General features: G+C 37.1%; 1 long non-coding RNA gene across 1 annotated transcript; it reads right to left on the bottom strand.

Annotated features, from left to right (window-relative positions):
• Positions 1-10,223: 10,223 nt before the first annotated feature.
• LOC121141777 lies at positions 10,224-18,931 on the bottom strand. Its single transcript, XR_005878713.1, has 3 exons — positions 18,797-18,931; positions 13,419-13,564; positions 10,224-10,521 (listed from the first exon to the last, which is right to left on the bottom strand). It is a non-coding gene; the product is annotated as an uncharacterized LOC121141777 (long non-coding RNA).
• Between the last annotated feature and the right edge of the window lie 3,734 nt (positions 18,932-22,665).

Below are 22,665 nucleotides of genomic sequence, written 5' to 3'. Positions count from 1 at the left end.
CCTGCCCACACAGGAAAGACATCAGCTCTTTAAGCCCCAAACCCCAGCGAGTCCAGCTTCTGGGATCCCCCGCCCGACGCCCATCCCCTTGATCTTCAGGGCCACTCCTGGCATCCAGAAGACCCGCCCACACAGGAAAGACATCAGCTCTTCCAAGCCCCAAACCCCAGAGAGCCCAGCTTCAGAAGACCTGCCCACACAGGAAAGACATCAGCTCTTCCAAGCCCCAAACCCCAGCGAGTCCAGCTTCAGGAAAGACATCAGCTCTTCCAAGCCCCAAACCCCAGCTAGTCCAGCTTCAACTTCAGGAAGGAAGGAGACCAGTGGAGACAGAAAGACCCCACCAGCATCCACTGGAAGAAGAGATGGGAAGAAGACAGAATAAGAGCTCACTCAGCAATAGAAAGACCAACATGACCCCACCAGAATCTAGGGATACAACACCAGCAAGACCTGAAAAGGACTACATAGACGAAGGAGAGGAGACAGACCTTAAAAATTATTTCATGAAGATGATGGAGACCCTCAAAGAAGAAACGAGGAAATCCCTTAAAGAAATTGAAGAAAATACAAACAAAAAAATCCATGAAATGGGGGAAAATTTCAAGAAATAAACAAATCTCTCAAAGAATCTAAAGAGCACCAAGAAAAAAACAACCAAAAAAATGAAGGAAACAACTCAAACAGTTGAAGGATTGAAAGCTGAAATAGAAACGATAAAGAAAACACAGAATGAAGGGATGCTGGAAACAGAAAGGCTGGGTAAATGATCAGGAACTACAGATGCAAGTATCACCAATAGAATACAAGAGATAGAAGAGAGAATCTCAGGTGTTGAAGACTCATTAGAGGATATAGAGTCGTCAACCAAAGAAAATCTCAAAACCAACAAATCCTTAACACAAAATATCCAGGAAATATGGGACACCGTGAATAAGCCAAACCTGAGAATAATAGGTATAGAAGAAGGCAAAGAAATACAACTCAAAGGTACAGAAAACATATTCAACAAAATCATAGAAGAAAACTTCCCTAACCTAAAGAAAGATATGCCTATGAAAATACAAGAATCTTACAGTACACCAAATAGGCTGGACCAGAAAAAGAAGTCACCTCGCCATATAATAATCAAAACATCAAACCTACAGAGTAAAGAAAAAATATTAAGAGCAGCTAAATAAAAAGGCCAAGTAACATACAAAGGCAGACCTATCCGAATTACACCTGACTTCTCAATCAAAACGATGAAAGCCAGAAGATCATGGACAGATGTCCTACAAATGCTAAGGGAACAAGGATGCCAGCCCCGACTACTATATCCAGCAAAGCTCTCAATTACCATAGATGGAGAAAACAAAATATTCCATGACAAAGCCAGATTTAAACAATACGTATCTATGAATCCAGCTCTACAGAAAGTGCTAGAAGGAAAACCTAGATCCAAGGAAGATAACTACATTCACAAAGACACAGGCAAGATATAATCCCACTCTACAAAACACCAAAAGAAAAAGGGAGGAGAAACTACACAAAATAACTTCACTAACAATAAATCAAGCACAAACAAGAATCATCAATCAATGGTCATTAATATCCCTCAATGTCAACGGCCTCAACTTGCCTATAAAAAGACACAGACTAGCAGAATGGATACGAAGACAGAACTCTTCCTTCTGCTGCATACAAGAAACACATATCAACAGCAAAGACAGACGTTACCTCAGAGTAAAGGGTTGGGAAAAGATCTTCCAATCAAATGGTCCCAAGAAACAAGCAAGTGTAGCAATCCTAATATCTAACAAACTAGACTTCAAATTAAAATCAATCAAAAGAGATGAAGAAGGACACTTCATATTCATCAAAGGAAAAGTACATCAAGATGAAGTCTCAATTTTAAACATCTATGCCCCAAATACATAGGCACCTACATTCGTGAAAGAAACACTACTAAAGCTCAAAATGCACATAAAATCTCACACACTAATATTAGGAGACTTCAACACTCCGCTCTCACCGCTAGACAGGACCTCCAGACAGAAACTTAACAAAGAAACAAAAGAACTAATAGAAGTTATGACCCAACTGGGTTTAACAGATATCTATAGAACATTCCACCTGAATACCAAGGGATATACCTTCTTCTCGGCACCACATGGAACCTTCTCTAAAATTGACCACATAATAGGAAACATTGCTAATCTCCACAGATACAAAAAAATTGGAATAACCCCCTGTATCTTATCAGACCACCATGCATTAAAATTAGAATTCAGCAATAACACAAATCACAGAAACCCTACAAACTCATGGAGATTGAACAATGCACAATTGCACCATCCCTGGGTAAAGGAAGAAATAAAAAAAGAAATTAAAGACTTCCTCGATTTCAATGAGAATGAAGACACAACATACACAAACTTATGGGACACTTTGAAAGCAGTGCTGAGAGGAAAGTTTATAGCACTAAGTGCCCACATGAAAAAACTGGAGAACATTCATACTAGAGAATTAATAGCACAGCTGAATGTCCTAGAACAAAAAGAAGCAAACTCACCCAGGAGGAGCAGACGCCAGGAAATAATAAAATTGAGGGTTGAAATCAATCAAGTAGAAACCAGGAAAACACTGAGAAGAATCAATGAAACAAAGAGTTGGTTCTTTGAGAAAATCAACAAAATAGACAAACCTCTGTCTAAACTAACCAAAAGACACAGAGAGAGCATGCTGATTAACAAAATCAGGAATGAAAAAGGGGACATAACAACGGACTCTGAGGAAATCCAGAGAATCATCAGGGCATACTTTGAAAATCTGTACTCCACAAAATTTGAAAATATAAAGGAAAAGGACAATTTCCTGGATAGATATCACTTGCCAAAACTAAATCAAGAGCAGATAAACAATCTAAACAGACCTATAACCCCTAATGAAATAGAAGTAGTCATCAAAAGTCTCCCAAACAAAAAAAGCCCAGGCCCAGATGGCTTCAGTGCAGAATTCTACCAGAAATTCAAAGAAGAGCTAATTCCAATACTCCTCAAAGTATTCCACACAATAGAAGCAGGAGGCTCACTGCCAAACACTTTTTTTACGAGGCTACAATTACCTTGATACCCAAGCCACACAAAGATACAACTAAGAAAGAGAACTATAGACCAATTTCCCTCATGAACATCGATGCAAAAATACTCAATAAAATACTCGCAAACCGGATTCAAGAATACATCAGAAAAATCATCCACCATGATCAAGTAGGCTTCATCCCAGGAATTCAGGGATGGTTCAACATTAGAAAATCTATCAATGTAATCCACCATATAAACAAACTGCGAAAGAAAAACCACATAATCATCTCACTAGATGCTGAAAAAGCCTTTGACAAAATCCAGCACCCCTTCATGATAAAGGTCCTAGAGAGATCAGGGATAACAGGAACATACCTGAATATAGTAAAAGCAATATATAGTAAACCAACAGCTAACATCAAACTAAATGGAGAGAAACTCAAAGCAATTCCTCTAAAATCAGGAACAAGACAAGGCTGTCAACTCTCTCCATATCTCTTCAATATTGTACTTGAAGTTCTAGCTACAGCAATAAGACAACAAAAGGAGATAAAGGGGATACAAATAGGAAAAGAAGAAGTCAAACTTTCACTATTTGCAGATGATATGATTGTTTACATAAGTGACCCAAAAAACTCCGCAAGGGAACTCCTAGAGCTGATAAACACCTTCAGCAATGTGGCAGGATACAAGGTAAACTCAAAAAAATCAGTGGCCCTATTATATACAGATGACGAAGTGACTGAGAAAGAAATCAGAGAAACATCACCCTTTACAATAGCCAAAACAGCATCAAATATCTGGGGATAATGTTAACCAAGGAAGTGAAAGACCTGTATATCAAGAACTTTGTGTCTTTAAAGAAAGAAATCAAAGAGGATACCAGAAAATGGAAAGATCTCCCATGCTCTTGGATTGGTAGGATCAACATAATAAAAATGGCAATCTTGCCAAAAGCAGTCTACAGATTCAATGCAATCCCTATCAAAATTCCATCACAATTCTTCAAGTACCTGGAAAAAACATTAATCAACTTTATATGGAAAAACAAAAGGCCCAGGATAGCCAAAACAACCCTATACAATAAAGGAACTTCAGGAGGCATCACCATACCTGACTTCAAGCTCTATTATAGAGCTATAGTCCTGAAAATAGCTTGGTATTGGCACAAAAATAGGCAGGTAGACCAATGGAACCGAATTGAAAACCCTAATTTTAACCCACACACCTATGAACACTTGATTTTTGACATAGACGCTAAAACTGTACAATGGAAAAAAGAAAGCATCTTCAACAAATGGTGCTGGCATAACTGGGTACTGGTATGCAGAAGACTGCAGATAGATCCATGTTTATCGCCTTGTACAAAACTTAAGTCCAAATGGATCAAAGATCTCAACATAAATCCAGCCACACTGAAACTTTTAGAAGAGAAAGTGGGAGATACTCTTCAACGAGTTGGTACAGGAGACCACTTCCTAAACATAACACCAGTGGCACAGGCACTGAGATCGACAATTAACAAATGGGACCTCCTGAAACTAAGAAGCTTCTGTAAGGCAAAGGATACAGTCAATAAGACAAGAAGGCAGTCCACAGAATGGGAAAAGATATTAACTAACCCCACATCTGACAGAGGGCTAATCTCCAAAATTTACAAAGAACTCAAGAAACAAGTCTCCAAAACACCAAAGGATCCAATTAAAAGGTGGGGTACAGAGCTCAATAGAGAATTCTCAGTAGAGGAGGCTAAAATGGCCAAGAGACACTTAAGAAAGTGCTCAACATCCTTAGCCATCAGGGAAATGCAAATGAAAACAACTCTGAGATACCATCTTACTCCTGTCAGAATGGCTAAAATCAAAAACACTGAAGACAATTTATGCTGGAGAGGATGTGGAGAGAGGGGAACTCTACTCCACTGCTGGTGGGAGTGCCAACTCGTACAGCCTCTTTGGAAATCAGTGTGGAGATTCCTCAGGAAAATGGGAATTAATCTACCGCAAGACCCAGCAATTGCACTCTTGGGCATATATCCAAATGAGGCAAATTCATACAACAAGGGCATCTGCTCCAGTATGTTCATAGCAGCATTATTTGTAATAGCCAGAACCTGGAAGCAACCTAGATGCCCCTCAACTGAAGAATGGGTGGAGAAAAGGTGGTACATTTACACAATGGAATATTACTCATCAGAAAAAAAAAACAATGGAATCTTAAAATTTGCAGGTAAATGGATGGCACTGGAGGAAGCCATTCTGAGATTCTGAGTGAGGTAACCCAGTCACAAAAAGACAAACATGGTATGTACTCATTCATATATGGTTTCTAGAGAGTCTGGGAAATGGGAAAGAACCTAAAAGATATGCATACATGCATAGTACCCAAGAGAAGAGGATTGAGACAAGATCCTCTGAATGGATGGGGAACACGGTGAGGGCTAAGAGGAGTGGGAGCTGGGAAGAAGAGAGGGGGAGAAGAGAAAGACAGAGTAGGTCATGGGGGAACAGGAAGTTGAGTGGGTGGGGGTAGAATAGGGGGAAGAGGGAATCATAGGTTAGAAGACAGATCAGGCACCAGAGTAACCTCTAGTGATCTAAAGGGATAACATCAATTGGCAAGCTAAGCAATAGTGGAGAGACCACCTTGAATGCCCATTCCTGATAATGAACTTGATGTCTATAACCATCTGGGAGCCTTCATCCAGTGACTGATGGAAGCAGAGGTAAACACACAATTAAGCACTGAACTGAACCCAAGGAACCCAGTGGCAGAGAGAGAGGAGTGATGAGCAAATTGGCAAAGAATGGGCTGGCAAAACCAGCAGAGACAGCTGATCTGAACAAGGGATAGCTCTTGGACCCCAGACTGACAGCGGGGAGGCTAACATGGGACTGATCTGGACCCCCCCAAATGTGAGTGTCAGTGAGAAGGCCTGGGCAACCTAAGGGGCCTTGAGCAGTGGATCAGTGTCTATCCCTGGAATACAAACAGTCATTGTGTGCCCATAGCACAAAGAGGGATGCTCTCTCAGCCTGGACTCTTAGGGGAATGCCTAGACCCTACCCGGAGTGAAATGACAGACTCTAGATATCCCCTATGTGGAAGGAATTGGCAATAGGGTGGGAGGCTGGGGGGGAAGGGGAGTGTGGGAGGAGGGGAGGGAGAGGGAACTGGGATTGACATGTAAAACAAGCTATTTAAAATTAAAATAAAAAAATAAAAATTACTTTGGAGTTATTACAACTTTATCTTACTACATCATCTGTCTACTTGGCATTAAACAATGAATGTTAAAATTAAGGTTAATTCTTAATGAAATTTTATTGTATCGTTTCATAAATTTTTTAATCTTCGGGATCCAGTTGTTTCACTAGATATATTTTTCCTATAACTTTGTTACCTAAGAAGACATGTCTTCTTTGTTTCAGTGTGGATCATAAATTATAGTAGCCAGTCTCCAGTTTGCTGGTTTGAGCCATATTCTGAGGGTTCTGATCTTTTAAATGCTCCAAAAAAGTCATAATTTTTCATTTATTTTTAGCTGAAATCCATTAAATGAACTAAGCCTAATTTTCTAAACATGGTAATTTGTTTTGTTCTGCTTGTCCAATTGTATTACATAAAGAGTAGGGAATGTTAGAAGTTTCTGTATGTCAAATAATGAAATCAAGGGGAAAATGTCAGACAGAGAATAGCACAAAGATTAACAAGGTATAAAAATTAAAGAATAGTAAGGAATCTTTCTGGAGTCATACTCAGAAACTCTGATGATGCATACACTACTACTCACTGTGAAAGCTATGGCTTTTTCACAGTCTTCATAAAAATAGTGGATTGGACACATGGGGAAGGGCCTAGTTCCTGCTCTGGATGAAGTGACAGAATTTAGAGATCCCCCCCAGGAGGGCCTCACCCTCCCTAGGGAATGATGTTGGGATTGGGTGGGGGGCTGGGGGCCTGGTGGAGGGACAAGGGAGGAGGGGTGGGAGAGGGAGCTGGGATTGACATATGAATCATTCATGTTTCTAATTTAAATAAAAACATTACAAAAAAAGATTAAAAAATAGTGGATACGTGCCTTTTCTGGAAAATAATATTAGGAGCACACAGGAAAACATTTCAAAGAAGTCATAAGAACATATCTTTGTAATAGTCACCACAGTGTTGTTTTCAGTAATAATCAAATATAATAAAGCTGATTACATGTAAATGAATGTGGTCTTAAAGCATTTGTTCTTAACATATGGGCTGTGACACCCACAGGGTCGCATATGAGATATTTACATTCTGATTCATAACAGTAGCAAAATTACAGTTATGGATTAGCAATGAAATAATTTTCTGATTGGGATCACTACAAAATGAGGAACTGTATTAAAGTGTCTCAACATTTGGAAGTTTGAAAATCATTCTCTTAAAGGGATTTTTTTTTGTTACCGGGCAAACACAAGCCTCTGTGTCCTACAAACCCTCTGTTTACCTTCACTATGGAAATACAATGATTCCCCATTTGCATGTGGTGCATCCAACCTTCAGTTCCAACCAGTAAATGTCATCATGTAGCATTAGACTGATAAACTAAATTACTTCCAGAATAATTTAATATGAAGGGTATTACAAATTTCATGAGCAATAGATTATATTAGTAGAAAACACATTGATGAATGATTGCAAAAACATAAATTTGAAAATGTTATAAGCTTGTCTTTATTAAGAAAAAATATAGAATAATGCAATCAATGATGATTTACTCATAGTGCCACAAAGAGCATAAAAACATGAATAGAATTACTGATAAAATAATGTGAGACTTAAGTGATGGAAAGTCACCAGCTGTGTTACAACACTGTATTCAATTGGTTGATGTTTACTTGGAGCTGAAACAACATGGCTTCTGTGTCAGGTAGAAAATTCTATTGCTATGTGAATGTTAAATAAAAAAGAACTAAATTTCTACATTTGTGCAATTTGAGGCTTAGTTGAGCTTTATATGTATATGTTGAAATATTCTTGTTCTTGGGACTCTTTGAAGTCCCTCAGTTTCCCAGGCATTCTTGTCTTTTTCTGTGACAACTTTGCATTGTCTGTTCTCTATTGCTCTACTGCCCACTAACCCAATCTTCTTAGACTGATCCTAGGTCTCTGCAGGATCCCTTTTTTCAATCAGTATTCAAAACACCCCAGTCAGGTGATTAATGTACCTGCCTTTCATGTCTGCAGTGAGCTGTGTAGACTTTGCCAGACATACTAAGAACTGGAACATAACAACTCTGTGAATTCTCATAGAATAAGTCAAGTCTGAAATCCCTGCTTCAGAATGTTGCTGAGCTTACTTATTGTTTTCACAGAGCCCAGGAAAATCTTTCAGTATTGCCAATATGAATAAAGTCCTGTTGAAACTTTCCTGTTATGTTCCAGCAGAGGCACCAAATACTCAACCAGTAATAGCAGAGAGAAATCGGTCATTATTTTTGAGCATTTTGATAAGCAAATATCGAATAATAATTTAACTATAATTAATTAATTCATTCACATTATCCTGGTCCTGTTCTGTTTTTTAATCTGTAAAGATCCTGCCGCAAGTTGTAAGGCAAAGCATATTATTAATAAAATGCCCTTTGGAAAATGATTTTTTAATAACAGAAGAAACTGTTTTCATATATGATAAATCATGGGTAAAGTATGTAATACATGTTCTTGATGAATTATATAATACATATGTTCTTGACAAAGTGCTAATATGTAGTTGCCAGAGAATGTAAAGTTCAGAACAATCAAAATTATAACAATGACAATGGTCCCTCTCACATTACCTCTGTTCAAGATAGAGAAATTTTTCAGTCATTTTTTGTTTCTGTATACGTTGGTGATCTTATGTCAGATTTTAAATTCCTACAGACCTTGGATCATATTTTCCATTCTTTTGTTAATTCAACTATTTCGATTGCATTGATTGAAAGAAGCCATCAACTCACAATGAGTCATTAAAATTGATTTCCCTGGTCTAATGAATTTTCAGTCCAGCTATACACTCAGATATTTTGATCAGTAGCACATGGATCCCCACAAACATACACACACAGTGTCTTTTTGTACTCATTATGAAACCCTAGAGCCAAGCAGTATGTGTTACTCATGAGCCATGGAGGTTGTAATCAGGAGAGGGTTTTAATTAGGAGAACACTTGGATGAAGGCACTGACTAAATAACTCTTAGTCTATTCATTGCTGTGCCTGGAAAACAAAGTTGATGAGTCACTTGTCAGTTCACATGTGTTTATGCCACTGCTGAGAACTACAAATAGTATAGGAAAGTTCTATAGAGTTCTATCAACAGCATATATTGATATTTATAAAATTTACAAGAATAGAAGAAAAATCTTCTTGTATTTCTACCTTCCATTAGTTAATACATTTTTTATAATATGCAAACACTAAGTCCCCATAAAGATGGCTCAAAGTAGTTTGTTGGCCTAAAGGTACACTCTAAGAAGTACATTTTATCTTGAATGCATACATGGATATCATTTAAATAGAACACAAAGATTTTCAGTTCCTCCAATCTCTACCATAGAATGACAGACTTTATCCTTAATAACTACCTAAGTACAAACTCTGGATGATCAAACAGAATGAGCACTTATAGAAGTCTGAATAATGGCTTTCTAGAGTAGATGGACCCTACTGGCTTCAGAGCAATGGTAGCCATATATGTCTCTTCTAGAAATACGTTAGGTGGCAGGTGATTGAAAATGGAAAAACAGGATAAATATATAAACACACTATTGTAAAAAAATGTCACACATGGTTTCCAAATGGATTTTTCATAGACCATGAAATTATATGAAAGCTGTTTCCAATTTGATTGAAATTATTATATGAGCTCAGATGCCAGCTCAACAGATTACAGCCTCAAAAAATAATTAGTTTGTATCTTAATTCTTTACTTTTTTGGAACTCATACTCGTGAGTCAGGATTTTAACAAATGGAACTACAAAATGAAAAAAACTAATGAATTCTTTTAATTACCATTATTTCTCTCTCTTAAAAGAGACAATTCCTCTCTCAGTGTCCTAGTCCCTTTGCAATTATAATGCCTTCACATAAAAGAATTAAAACCAAATAGACACCAATAACAATGTTATTTATTAAGTCAATGAATACATTATAAGTACTATCATTCCTGAGTTGGTAAATTATATACTGACACAACTGTGTCAGTAGTGAGGACTTCTGGGGAATGTTTTTGTTCTATTTGTGTGTGCACATGTATGTGAAGGGGGTGGTACAGGGGTTGAGGAGAGAACTGGTCAATGTCTTGAGTCATTCTGATAACAAAGTTATGCAGCTTACTGATGAGCTAAGTGACAACTTTGGGCTTCTCCTTAGGACTCTGCAGTGGATAAGTTCCAGGTGGAAATGTTAGCACAGGAAGTCAGAAATTCAGCCACTCCTGTTAAAGAAGAAGGAAAGCAGTAAGCGTCATTTTTGTGCCTATTCAAAGATAATGTGTATCCAGAGAGACAGTGACTTTTCTACCACTATGGGTTTTTCAATTTTGTTTTTAAATTTAATATCAAAAGTAACACTTAAACCAACATCACCAATGGGGCATGCAATTTGTATTTACCAGAAATCTTTTAGTACATTACTTCACTGTTTTATGCATGAATGGTATTTTATAGGTTTCCGAATATGTTGGAGTCATTTAGAAGATGTTTTCATTTTCTCTTCCTTAGAGTTAATATGTTTTCTTCATGCGGTTTACCTTGTATTATCCTTGTCCCAACCTTCATTCCAATTTATTGCCTATCTTTATGCATATTCTTACCTAAGTGTTTTTACAAAAACACCCTGGAAAGAAAATCATGTACGCATCTTTAAAAAGCAAATCTTTCTTTCCCTGTATAAAACAGGGGTTTAATGATGGGGGGTGGTGTGTGGGGACTGGGTTACTCACATTTTGATGTTTTTCTCTTATCTGCATAATATTTCTGGTATTATCTTGCAGTGTTATCATTTCTACTTTGGAACCCATGGTTTTTGTTTTCAAAATGGCATTAAATTTTAAGCACCACTGCCAAGCATTTTGTCTTTTCTTAGCATTTCGAGAAGGCTGAAAAGACATTGTTATTTGTGCTTGGCAATTTCTGATTCACTGAGCTAAGAACTGCTCTGTCAAAAAGCGAAGATAAAATGTTGAAAATGATCTTTTCCCTTGTGTGCATTTTTTCTTTTCTTTTCATTATTTTTTTTATTTTGATACTTGAGGCCTATTGCATTTTAAACAAAGCAAATATCAATCACTATGGACTCTCAGGCTAAGATGGCTGGCTTCGCGGTAGGATCCAGTTCAAATCCTGCATATTAAATTGTGTCAGGTCCCTTAGAACAGACAACTACAGAATCCCCTGCTGAACCTCTTCAGTGGACAATGTGAGTCCTTACCTGGTCCTCTGCAGTAGACAATGAACATGTGACAATGTGGAAAGACTACACGTGGGGAAATAGCTAGCAGCACCTATGTCCACTACACTACAGCTTCATAGCTTCCTCAAGCTGACACTGGAGCTGAGTTACTTTTAAAATTGGAGTTAAGGAAATGAAGAGCTCACAGAGTTTCAGATAACTTCCTCTTTTCATTTGGATGGGCTGGATAACTCTCTGGTTGCTGTGAATTCCTACTAGATCATAATGTTGATTATGTTATTCTTTTGTTTGTTACAACAGACCCCTTGGGACAGAGCAGATGTAACTCCTAAAGTGATTCTGTTTAAGTAAATGGTTCTACTAAAATACATTCCTTGTTTACCTGGGATACTTTGGGGACCTTGCTTTCATCATTGACAGCCAGAAAGATCAGTTGTACTCATGAACTCAGCCTCACTTTTCTCTCTAATTCATTCTGTATGAAAGGTTTCTTCCAAATAATCAGTTACTGTATACTACCTCCAGTAGTTGGCTGTGTTAGAATGCATCTCAACTGTTTATGAATGTTTTTTTCTGTACACCCTTTTGTACATTTTAGTAATAAGTGTAGCTAACCATTACCTTGCTGTGAAATTGAATTGCTTTCCAGTAATGAGTATTAATGATATTGACAGCTCCCCGCATTCTTTGTGGTAGTCTATATGTCACATTATTCCCAGTATGGACTGATCTAGGTTATATGACTTTAAAGAAACTCCTGTATGTGTCTCAAATGTTCTTACCTACAACAATGATAATAATTCATTAGCATCAGCTCATTCTCCTGGTTCTTAGGCATCATCCTAAATGAAAAGCATGTATCTCTGGGAGTCATAATGTTTTAAACTCCTCTGATATTTTAAAAGACATTGAGTGACATTATTCTGTGGAAAGGTCTTCATACACTCTAGAATGTTGACAACAAGGGAAAGTCACTTATAGATTCTGGGAGATGGGATTGAATAGAAGAATGTTGAAGCTACCAGAGATTATGTTTAAGAATAATTTTACCCTGCAACCTCCCTTCCCTTCTAGTCTTCTTACAGCTAATTATAAAAAATAATATAATAATTCTCAATGTTAGTAATCTTGTGTGTGTGCTGTGTGTGTGTGTGTGTGTCTGTGTGTGTACCTGTGTGTACAGTGAATCAGTTCCTAATTGTAGACCTTTATGGCTATAAAGCAACAAATATCTTGATTTCTTTTCATTTTGATGTTATTTTCCTTTTTATAGTGTTTTATTATTTCTTAGAGAATTTTGTACACCTCGTCCTGACCATATTTACTGTAAGTACTCCCTCCAACTCTACTATATGCATCCTTCTTCATGTCCTTTTTTCCCTTTTTCTTTAAAGACAAGACTGTCACTAGGCAATGGTACTGCATGTCTTTAGTCCCAGCATTCAGGAGGAAGAGACAGGCAGATAGAGGTTTGTGAGTTCAAAGCTAGCCTGGTCTACAGAGTGAGTTCCATGTCAGCCAGGGCTACACACAGAAACTCTGTCTCAAAAAAGGTGGGAGCAAGGTAAAAAACAGATAAGTTCATCTCAGAGCTGCTGTCTTGGTCTTCTGGCTCTTAGAATCTTTCTGTTCCCCCTTCTGCATTGTTTCCTTCGACTTCAGTATAGGGGATATATTCTAAATGTATTATTCAGGGGTAGGAACTCCACAATCATCTGATCTAATGTATTTTCTGCTATGTCTCTTGATTATAGCAAAATGAAGCTTTTGATGAGTGATGTGAATTGCATTTATCTGTTGACAGTATAATACTTAGAATTCACCAGAGCTCATACTATTTTAGGAAACTGGAAGTAGTAGGTTCTCCAACTACCAACCACAGGTATGGGGCTATATTTAGTGTCAGGCATGATTTCTTACCTTTTGTAATTATGTTTGATTAGATGAATGTTGTTTATTCTTAAGATGTAAGAGCCATTATTGTACCCAAGGAATTGTGTTGCTTTGCAGGTCATTGCTATGGGTCCTTGGCACAGACACACATGTGGGGCTGTAACAACAATAAACTTAAAAAAGAGAACATGAATTTGAGAGAGAACAAGGTGGGGTATATGGGAAGGGTTGTAAGGTGGAAGGAAATGGAAAAATTATATAATTATATTAATCTCAAAATAAAAAAATCTGGGGAAAAAAGCAGCAACAACAAAAACCTTAAAAGATATCTTAGGAGTTACAGGAAGAGTTCACCATTAAATGTTCTGTCTGTTGAGAAATTCTGATAATAAGCTTCAGGAACTGGGACAGGATGGATTTATAAGGTTTACAAGTACCAGTGTAACTAAGACATGGAGACTAAGGTAGGTCTTGGTTTAGGAGAAGTTAGAAAAGTGTGCAAAAGTGTGATGATACAACTTTGTATGGTAACATGAAAGACTGCAATTCTAAAATAAATGGAGTTGCTGTTCTAACATTTGAGGTGATATTGGCAGAATTTGTTTAGTTTTCTCAAAGAAACTGTAGGTGTGGCATAAAGACCTCATCAGGATGACACAGAAAGGGGACCACTAAAATGTAGTAACATCAGTTTTATGGAAACATAAAGACAGGTCCAAGACATTTTAGTAGCTCTTATTGATGACTCCAATACTATTCAGTACCCTGAAACCCTGGATTAGAATAGAGTGCTAATGAAGCCATCTTCCTGTTGAGATTACATAGACAAAGGACAGAGAGAGGACAGGAAACACGCTCTGACCAAACTTTAGGACATCATGGCTATGGAAGACAAGCCTGTGAAAGTTACAGTTAGTTGTGGAAGTGTGAAAATTGGCTGTCTTAAGAGTTAAAATCTGAGCTAGAGCATCCAGTGCAACATTGTGTGAAGAGTACCGGTGACCTTAGCAAGTGTCCTTCATGACAGGGCAGAGGAAAATCAGGCTATTGTGGGCTGAGGAACTTTGAAACTGCCCCATGAAGACACAAACACCTTTAGAAAAGACTTTTAATAGAAGTGCAGTGGTAAGCCTTTCTTGTAGCTTCAAGCTGCCTTTCATTGTCTAACATAGTATTTTTACAAATCACTGAAGTATTTATTTATTTTGTCATTTTTTTTATCTTTGAACATTACTGCTTCCAATCTTGTTTGCAAAGAGGAAAACATTAGTTCCTAAGCTTTCTGTGTCAATCTGGGCATGAGATAATGAACTCAGTAGTGCATAACTTTAATTAACAGTATCATTTTTCTTAAGTGATTTAATCCCAGAGTGTATCAGTGCCATTTATACAATGTATTTCAATTTAATTCTGTACCATTAACTGGCAAATGTACCAATTTTCCAATAGCTTATTTGCCCTGGAAAGAACTAAGAGAATGATTGTATTTACCTATGAAATAACTTGGGTCATTATGGCTCAGAATCACAAAAGTATTAAGAATCCAGATGAAAGACATGTGAATGTTTCCAAGAGATTGCTTTGGTGTCATCAACCTGATGGTCCGTGGATATTTGTGAGTGGACGTATTTGCACTGCAATATGATATCTGTGCTGTATTTGTGTCTTAAGTTTTTATTTTCTTCTGATTTCACAGAATACTAGGATACATCTCTGACTAAAGCATTGACTGATTTGGAATAAAATGTAATGGTTTAACATGAAAAGAAGAAGAAAGAAGTTGACATGTTCTAGCTGAAGAGTTATTGGAATTAAGGTTAGTGTTTTAATAATTTTAATGTATTTTATTTTTAAATACGCCCTCAAAGTTCATTATAATTATTTTATGTCTGTTCAAGGATTGTGTGAAAAGAGCCACATAATTGAGGGGAAAAATAATTCCCTTTCACCTTGAAAATTTACCTAGTGCAAAGTTACAGAAAGTTTTAATGAGGCCAAATTAATTAGTAAGATTTGAAGTTTAGCAGAAATGTACGTGCATTTTAAATGCACTGACAAAACTTCTACTTTGGAGAGGGGGTGATAAAATAATTTTCAAGGAAAGGTCTGTGAAAACACATTATTTTGAAGTTAAGGTTTTAATTTTTTTCTAGTAATGTCCCTTTGGCTTTTATAGAGGAAATAATTTAAGTAACTGGGTATTCAAATCAGCTCTAAGCATTTTTATAATGCCATTAAGATTTTTTCCTTTTAAGGAAAGCATGGTTGCATGGTTGTCACTTCCCTGAGCTTTAGGCTTCTTAAGTATATAACATTTATTCAATAAATACGCGATACTGAATCGTCCTTGTGTCAGGCAGTGTTATGCATTTGCTTAAGTATATCTGAAAGAAGTACTGTCTAATAAAGTGAAATAAACATTTAAATGAATTGATTAAATTATGGTGTCATGTACTCTAATAAACATATATGTGGATTGCAATAAGGATTTTTAGAGGAGACAGAGCACCTACCAGAGAAGATAATAACAAAGATACTTGCTAAGTTTTCAGAGGAAGGTGACCCTGAGGGGAGTTCTGAGTAATTTTCCTGTGTCCCACACATAAGAAAAATCAGGAGAGAAAAATGACTGAAAATAGTAGTATAAGCAAAGGAAATGGTATAAGCAAAGATAGGAGGTGAGCCATAGCTTGTTTTGGTGCAAACACTACTACTAGCCCTGCTGTGGCTGGAGACTGTGTTTGCAGCTGTTGTCTTAACACTCAGGGGCCCTTATGACTGCAGAAGAGTGAATCATCATCCACTAAAGAGTCTACCATTTTTCATCACATGAAAGGTGGTAAGATTTCAAGGTGTTTTATTCAGAGACATACAATTACCGTACTTAAATTTTAGAGATATCGACTACACAGTTGTATGAAGGCCAGAGACCAAATCCCAATGTGATGATGCTTCATAGGGCAATGGATATACCTGAAATAAGAGTGTGTATGGGCCAGCATAGCACAGATTGGAGATGAGGTATGAAAAACATGGTGTTTAGGATATGTTGTGTGGAAATGAAGAGAAGACATTCATGTTTCTGATGTCAACTGCATCTTTTTGCAAATGGTAATAAAGGAAAAGAAACAGAGCTATTATAGACAGATTGTGAGCGATTATATTAATACATTTATTTTTGTATCTCTCGAGTTGCAAGATGTTTTAATGATTCAGAATTAATTGGAAATTTAAGTTCAGGAAAATATTCACAACATGTTAAACTCTACTGATGACGTTTTTACTTCGGAAAGAGGAACTAAAAATTTAAGGAGAATAATTGATGCTAAAAACATTTAGTGAAAATTTAAGACAATCGCCAAGTCAATCTTTATGAATTCAAAACCAGATGTCAAGATGTCAGTTGGCTATTTCAGCCTGGCATTTAGGAATGAATTCTGGATGGAGATAATGATTAATGAGTGCTATACACCGAGTGTTCATTATATACCAAACACCCCTACAAAAAGATGAATTAATTATTCTCTAAGGGCCTTATTATTATCTCCATTTTACAGATGAGGAAAGCAGAGTGCAGACTTAAGTCACTAGCTTAATACTTCTCAGCTATCAAGGAGAAGAGGCATTTGAATTGAATTAAGGTGGCCCTTACTAGCCAGGCTACACTTTCTGCAATGTTTGATTCTTTGGTACATAAAAATTAAAAATTCGGTGACAACATGCAGCATTTTACCATTTCAGCCCACCTAAATTGTCTTCTTAAATCCACTATCAATGTAATAATTCTCCTTGACACAGACATGCTTGGAGCATGTTTGATTTATTCCATTCAATGAGTATTTAGACCAATCAATCCTCTTACATCTGCCTTCCGAAGATGGATTCTCTACGCAAATTCATAGTCTTGTCATCTGTTTCCTGTGTTATACTGTTAGCTTCTCAATTATGCCCAGACCTTCAGAATCTCCCTACTTCAAATTTATGGTGCATATTATTTTTTCAAGTATAGTTCAAAAACTGCCAGTTCCATTAAGAATTTTATGACATTACGTATAATTCAAAAGGGTCTTAGAGGCAGAAACTCTTCTCATTTACTTATCTGCAGTGTGAATCATAGTTTCTGCTTAGCAAGATTTTATTTGCGTGGAAGTGATCTCCTTATCTCTCCAACCCGAGAACACTCTATTCATTACTTTCCTTTGAAGGTTTATTTTTATTTTAAAATTATGTTTATTTGTGTTTGCCTGTGTGTTGGTATCTGCTTGAGAGAGCAGGTGCTGTGGAGATCAGAAGTGAAGTAGCTCCCCTGAAACAGGTGTCACAGGCTTTTGTGAGTCCCCCAGTGTGGGTGCTGGGAATGGAACTTGAGTTTTCCCTAAGAGTGATATGCTGAGCCATCTTTCCAGCCTTATTTGAAATTTTTCAAATGACACGCATCAATATCAAAACACAAATTGTTGATTGGTGAAATTTTATAGTGTTGCTTATAACGTGTTAATTTTTATGATAAGTTTGCTTATTAATAAATTATCTATAGGTACCTAATATGCTATCTATACCATGACTCAATACATAACAGATGTGTGAACTGTTTCTTAAAAGTCATCAGTTAAAATTAATGTAATTCATGATGATAATTACAATGATTTAGTAAGAAATAAATGTAAATGCTTGGCAACTAAATGAGAATCTGATTCAATAAAATTATATTTTAAAAACATCTGTAAAATATGCTTGTCTGTATTTGTTCCACTGTCCTAAAGCAAATGAATTTAGCTATTCCTCTCTAATTTAGTGGTAAGAGTCACTGTTTAAGTAAATTATTTATTAAAGTATGCACTTTGCTTGCTTTTATCTTTAAAAGTTGATCACAAAAGGAAAAGTCAGTATCAAATTCTTCCACCACTTTAAATACTCAGGACAGATCTGATGTTCAGTAGATGTCTAACACATTTTTTAACTATCATTTTCTCTGCCAAATTATGTTGAACTGACTCATTTGACTGGCTAGACAACTAATGTAAACATCATTCATCTGAACTGAATATGTATTTAATAGCTAATGTAGCTTACATGTGGGGCAGTCTGTTGGGAAATAATAGCAGATATGCTGGTAACTGCCTCAGTGTTTCTTGTGGAATTAATAGTAATGCAAAGTCCAGAGAACAGCTCGTCCGACCTGTATGAGTTCACATTGTGCTTAGTGGCGTATGAAAGTGGGGACTCAATTGAAATACCACATGCAGCCAACAGGGCCACCAAAAGAAGGGACAGAAATAGAAGATTCTTAAATGATAACCAATGGCATGGTCAAGATGCAAAGACATCTTAATGGATTTGAGTGAAAAGATTCAACTTAATTAAGAAATTCAATAACAACAAATACACTTCAGTTTTTAAAATACCTGCTCTCAGGAATCAGGGCACAGGGTTAAAGATATAAGGTGTGTAGTGGAATGTAGGCTGTATGTCAACCACTTCTATATTGCTTTTGAGACCATGTTGCCTGGGTCTTCCTTAGAGAGCTCTGGAACTGTAGCCCAATGACAGTACTCTATTGTCCTTGTCACTAGAGCAACAGAAACTCACACATAAAATAGAATGTACCCAAAGCATCCAGAACTTTGCTTAGTTGTAAATACTAAAGTTAAGCTAAAGTCTCCAGGAAAATGTTAGAGAGTACCTGATGGTGGGCACAGAGCATGTATGACGAAAGACAGTAGAACCCAAAATTAAAACTGTGTGGTTCTGAGTAAACAAAAACCTCAAGAAAAAGTTCAATGATTTGTAAAGATTTAAAGTTTTCTTTAAATTCTCTCTCTCTCTCTCATATGGGTTTTTTACCTTATCTGTTAGAAAATAAGTCATTATTATCCAGAAATGAAGATTAATGAAAATCTTACAGTTCCAACGTCATATTGGCTTCTGATTCCATATATTAAAATAATATTGTTCAAATAGAAAATCACTAAAATTTGGCTTTTCAAGAAGTGGATGTCTGAAATAAACTGGAAATACTTTGAAATAGGCCATCTCTGAGATCCCTGGTTTAATTGAGTAGTAAACTTTTTAGCTATGCTATTGCCATTCCTTTGAATCCTGCATCGATGACTGTCAGAAAACCTGAGTTAGATAAACTTTCAAAGGACTCAGATCAAATAAATGTAACTATTTTCAATTCTCTGAAATGCCTTTGCTGTAGAGTGATATGATAAAGAAAATCTAACTTACAGAGAACTGTGGAACCAAATCTATATTTCTTGTTCTAACATTCCAAGACAGAAGAAAACATGACTTTCAGATTTTAAGGAATGTAGAAATGTGTTATTATGAGAAAAGCATCAATAAGTGATTCCATTATTCATAATGATTGTTTATTCCTTGTTACTTCTGTAAGAATGTGTGTAAATATATACAAATACAGATATGTGTGTACCTACATATTCACACATGTGAATGTTTATAAGACTTTTTGATGCATGTTGGGGAGACAAGAGCTTCCAAACTCTTTAAAATATTCTATGTTGTTTCAAACTTCTAGCATATATTATGACAGCCTGTTATCCATGGTTGTTTTCAGGCCAGGATTTTACATAATCTTCCTCCGCTTCAATTCCTTCTCCACATGTTGCTGGTTGGTTGTGAATGTCATCTCTGCTTACAAGGTGGCAGTACACAAGTGTCTCATTTACAAGTATATTGTACCCTTACAAAGCATTCCGTTTTCCTTTTCTCACTTAGCTGAAGATGAATTTCCATTCAGCTTGAAATGCTGTGCTCTTTCTCACTTTGTTCATTAGTGTGCAGTGATTGGCAAGTTCCCCTCCAGACAGGGCACCATCTTCTCAGGGTAGGTTTAGGCATAAGCACCCAATAAAGCATAGCCAAAAGGAAATATATAAATCTGTTTTGAAATTCAATAAATTCATAAGCCATGCTACCCAGCAAGGCCTGTGGGAGCATATACATCATAAAACACCACTGTAAAGCTATAAATATTTTAGGCAGTTAGCAATGGCTGAGAGCACACAGTCAAGAGACTGGCTAAAGATGGGCAGTACAGAATGCCCTACGAGAAGCTAGTGCAAGGACTTTGGAGTAGTTTTGTAGTTGTTTTTCTAAGCAAACATAAACCGCGGTCCCAGCTGGCACCTAGCCCTCCTTTACAGGAAGTTGCAGAGCAGGTAGAAAACATTTCAAGTTCAGCACAGGGCCTTCCCCCAGCATCATTACTTCATTCATCCATTGTGAAAATATGTTTTCCATCATCGCAGATTTGGGTGCTGGAGCCCGTGGGGATGTGAGAGAGACCGACATGGGACACAGCCCAGGGGCTCAACTTCAACTGTCTACTAACCACAGCCGAACCCTGATCTCAGTAATGACAGGATTGCATCTAATCTGGATATAAGTTATTCTTTTCCTGCTGTTATCAGTCCAACTGGGTATTATCATTATTCTCAACTTCTTAACTGGTTGCTTAAGTCTTTTATCATCAGTCATTTTCTTCTTAACTTGCACATGCTAGGGGTTAGTTGATTTCAGTATGATGTGATCCAATATTTTGTGTACTTAATGTTTCTCTTTTATCTTTTCCAATATGACTTGTTCCCTTGGCTTGTTAGCTGTTTATGTAATTTTGAAAATAACAAAGGTATAATTTATCTTCTTATTATCAATTTCTAATTATACTTTTGTTAGTGAACAGACTTCATAAAACTTATTTTTGATTTTATAGGAATTTGCTAAATTTATGATTCATAATCATTCATAGTAGATTTTTCATTTTTTCCTATTCCTAATTAGAAATATATACCTTCTTTCAGTGTATTAATTTCACATTGCCATATTGTCATTTATAGTGTATTCATTTGTTTCATATTAGGGAAAATTTGATATATATATATTTAACACAAGCTAAAAGTAGATACCTTCTTTATGGTAGTTTTATTCCCATTTTTCTGAGGAATCTCCATACTGATTTCCAAAGTGGCTGAACCAGTTGGCACTCCCACCAGCAATGGAGGAGTGTCCCCCCCCCCTTCACCACATCCTCTCCAGCATAAATTGTCATTGGTGTTTTTGATTTTAGCCATTCTGACAGGAGTGAGATGGTATCTCAGCGTTGTTTTGATTTGCATTTCCCGGATGGCTAAGGATGTTGAGCACTTTCTCAAGTGCCTCTCAGCCATTTTAGACTCCTCTATTGAAAACTCTCTATTTAGTTCTGCAGCCCACTTTTTAATTGGGTCCTTTCCACTATGTTCATAGCAGCTTTATTTGTAATAGCCAGAACTTGGAAGCAACCTAGATGTCCCTCAACCGAAGAGTGGATAGAGAAAATGTGGTACATTTACACAATGGAGTACTATTCAGCAGAATAAAACAATGGAATCATGAGATCCGCAGGCAAATGGATGACACTAGAAGAAACCATCCTGAGTGAGGTAACCCAGTCACAAAAAGAGAAACATGGCATGTACTCTCTCATATATGGATTTTAGACATAGATCTGGGGAGTGCCAGCCTACAGTCCTATGGCCAGAGAGTCTGGGAAACTGAAACTTCATTTAGTGGCTGATCGAAGAAGAGGCAGACTCCCTCGGTTAAGTACTGAGCTGAACTCAAGAAAGCCAGTAACAGAGAGGGAGGACTGATAATCAAAGAGATCAAGACTGGGCTGGTTTAACCCCCAGAAACAGCTGACCAGACAAAGATTAACTCTTGCATCCCAGGCATCAGCCTGGGAATCCAGCATGGGACTGATCAAGACCCCCTGAATCTGGGTGTCAGTGAGGAGGCCTAGGGAACCTATTGAGCCTTGGGCAGCAGATCAGTACCCATCCCAAGTATACACACGGACTTTGGACTCCCATAGAACAATGTGAGGTACACTCTCACCCTGTACTTTTGGGGAAGGGTCTAGGCCCTGCCCTATATGAAATGACAGACTATGGACACCCCCATGGAGGGCCTCACCCTCCGTGGGGGAATGAGGGGATAACGGGGGAGGGTTGGGGAGAGGGCATGGGAGGAGGGGAGGGAAAGGGAGAGGGACCTGAAACTGACTTGTGAAGCAACCTTGTTTCTTATTTAAATTTAAACTGAAAAAAAAAGAACCACAAAAAAGTAGATACCTTCTTTATATCCTATTTGAATAATACAAGCATCTAAGAATATCATTTTAAGACTTTTTAAGTAAGGGTTTTATGATACCTAAGATTTTTTATGAAGAAAAGGATGTTCTTAAATTCTGGACCCTCTTATCTCTGCC

This window comes from Mesocricetus auratus, unplaced genomic scaffold (assembly GCF_017639785.1).
Source record: "Mesocricetus auratus isolate SY011 unplaced genomic scaffold, BCM_Maur_2.0 Super-Scaffold_100008, whole genome shotgun sequence".
Taxonomy (NCBI): domain Eukaryota; kingdom Metazoa; phylum Chordata; class Mammalia; order Rodentia; family Cricetidae; genus Mesocricetus; species Mesocricetus auratus.
The sequence above is the reverse complement of the archived record's forward strand: the minus strand, read 5'-3'. Positions and strand labels throughout refer to the sequence as shown.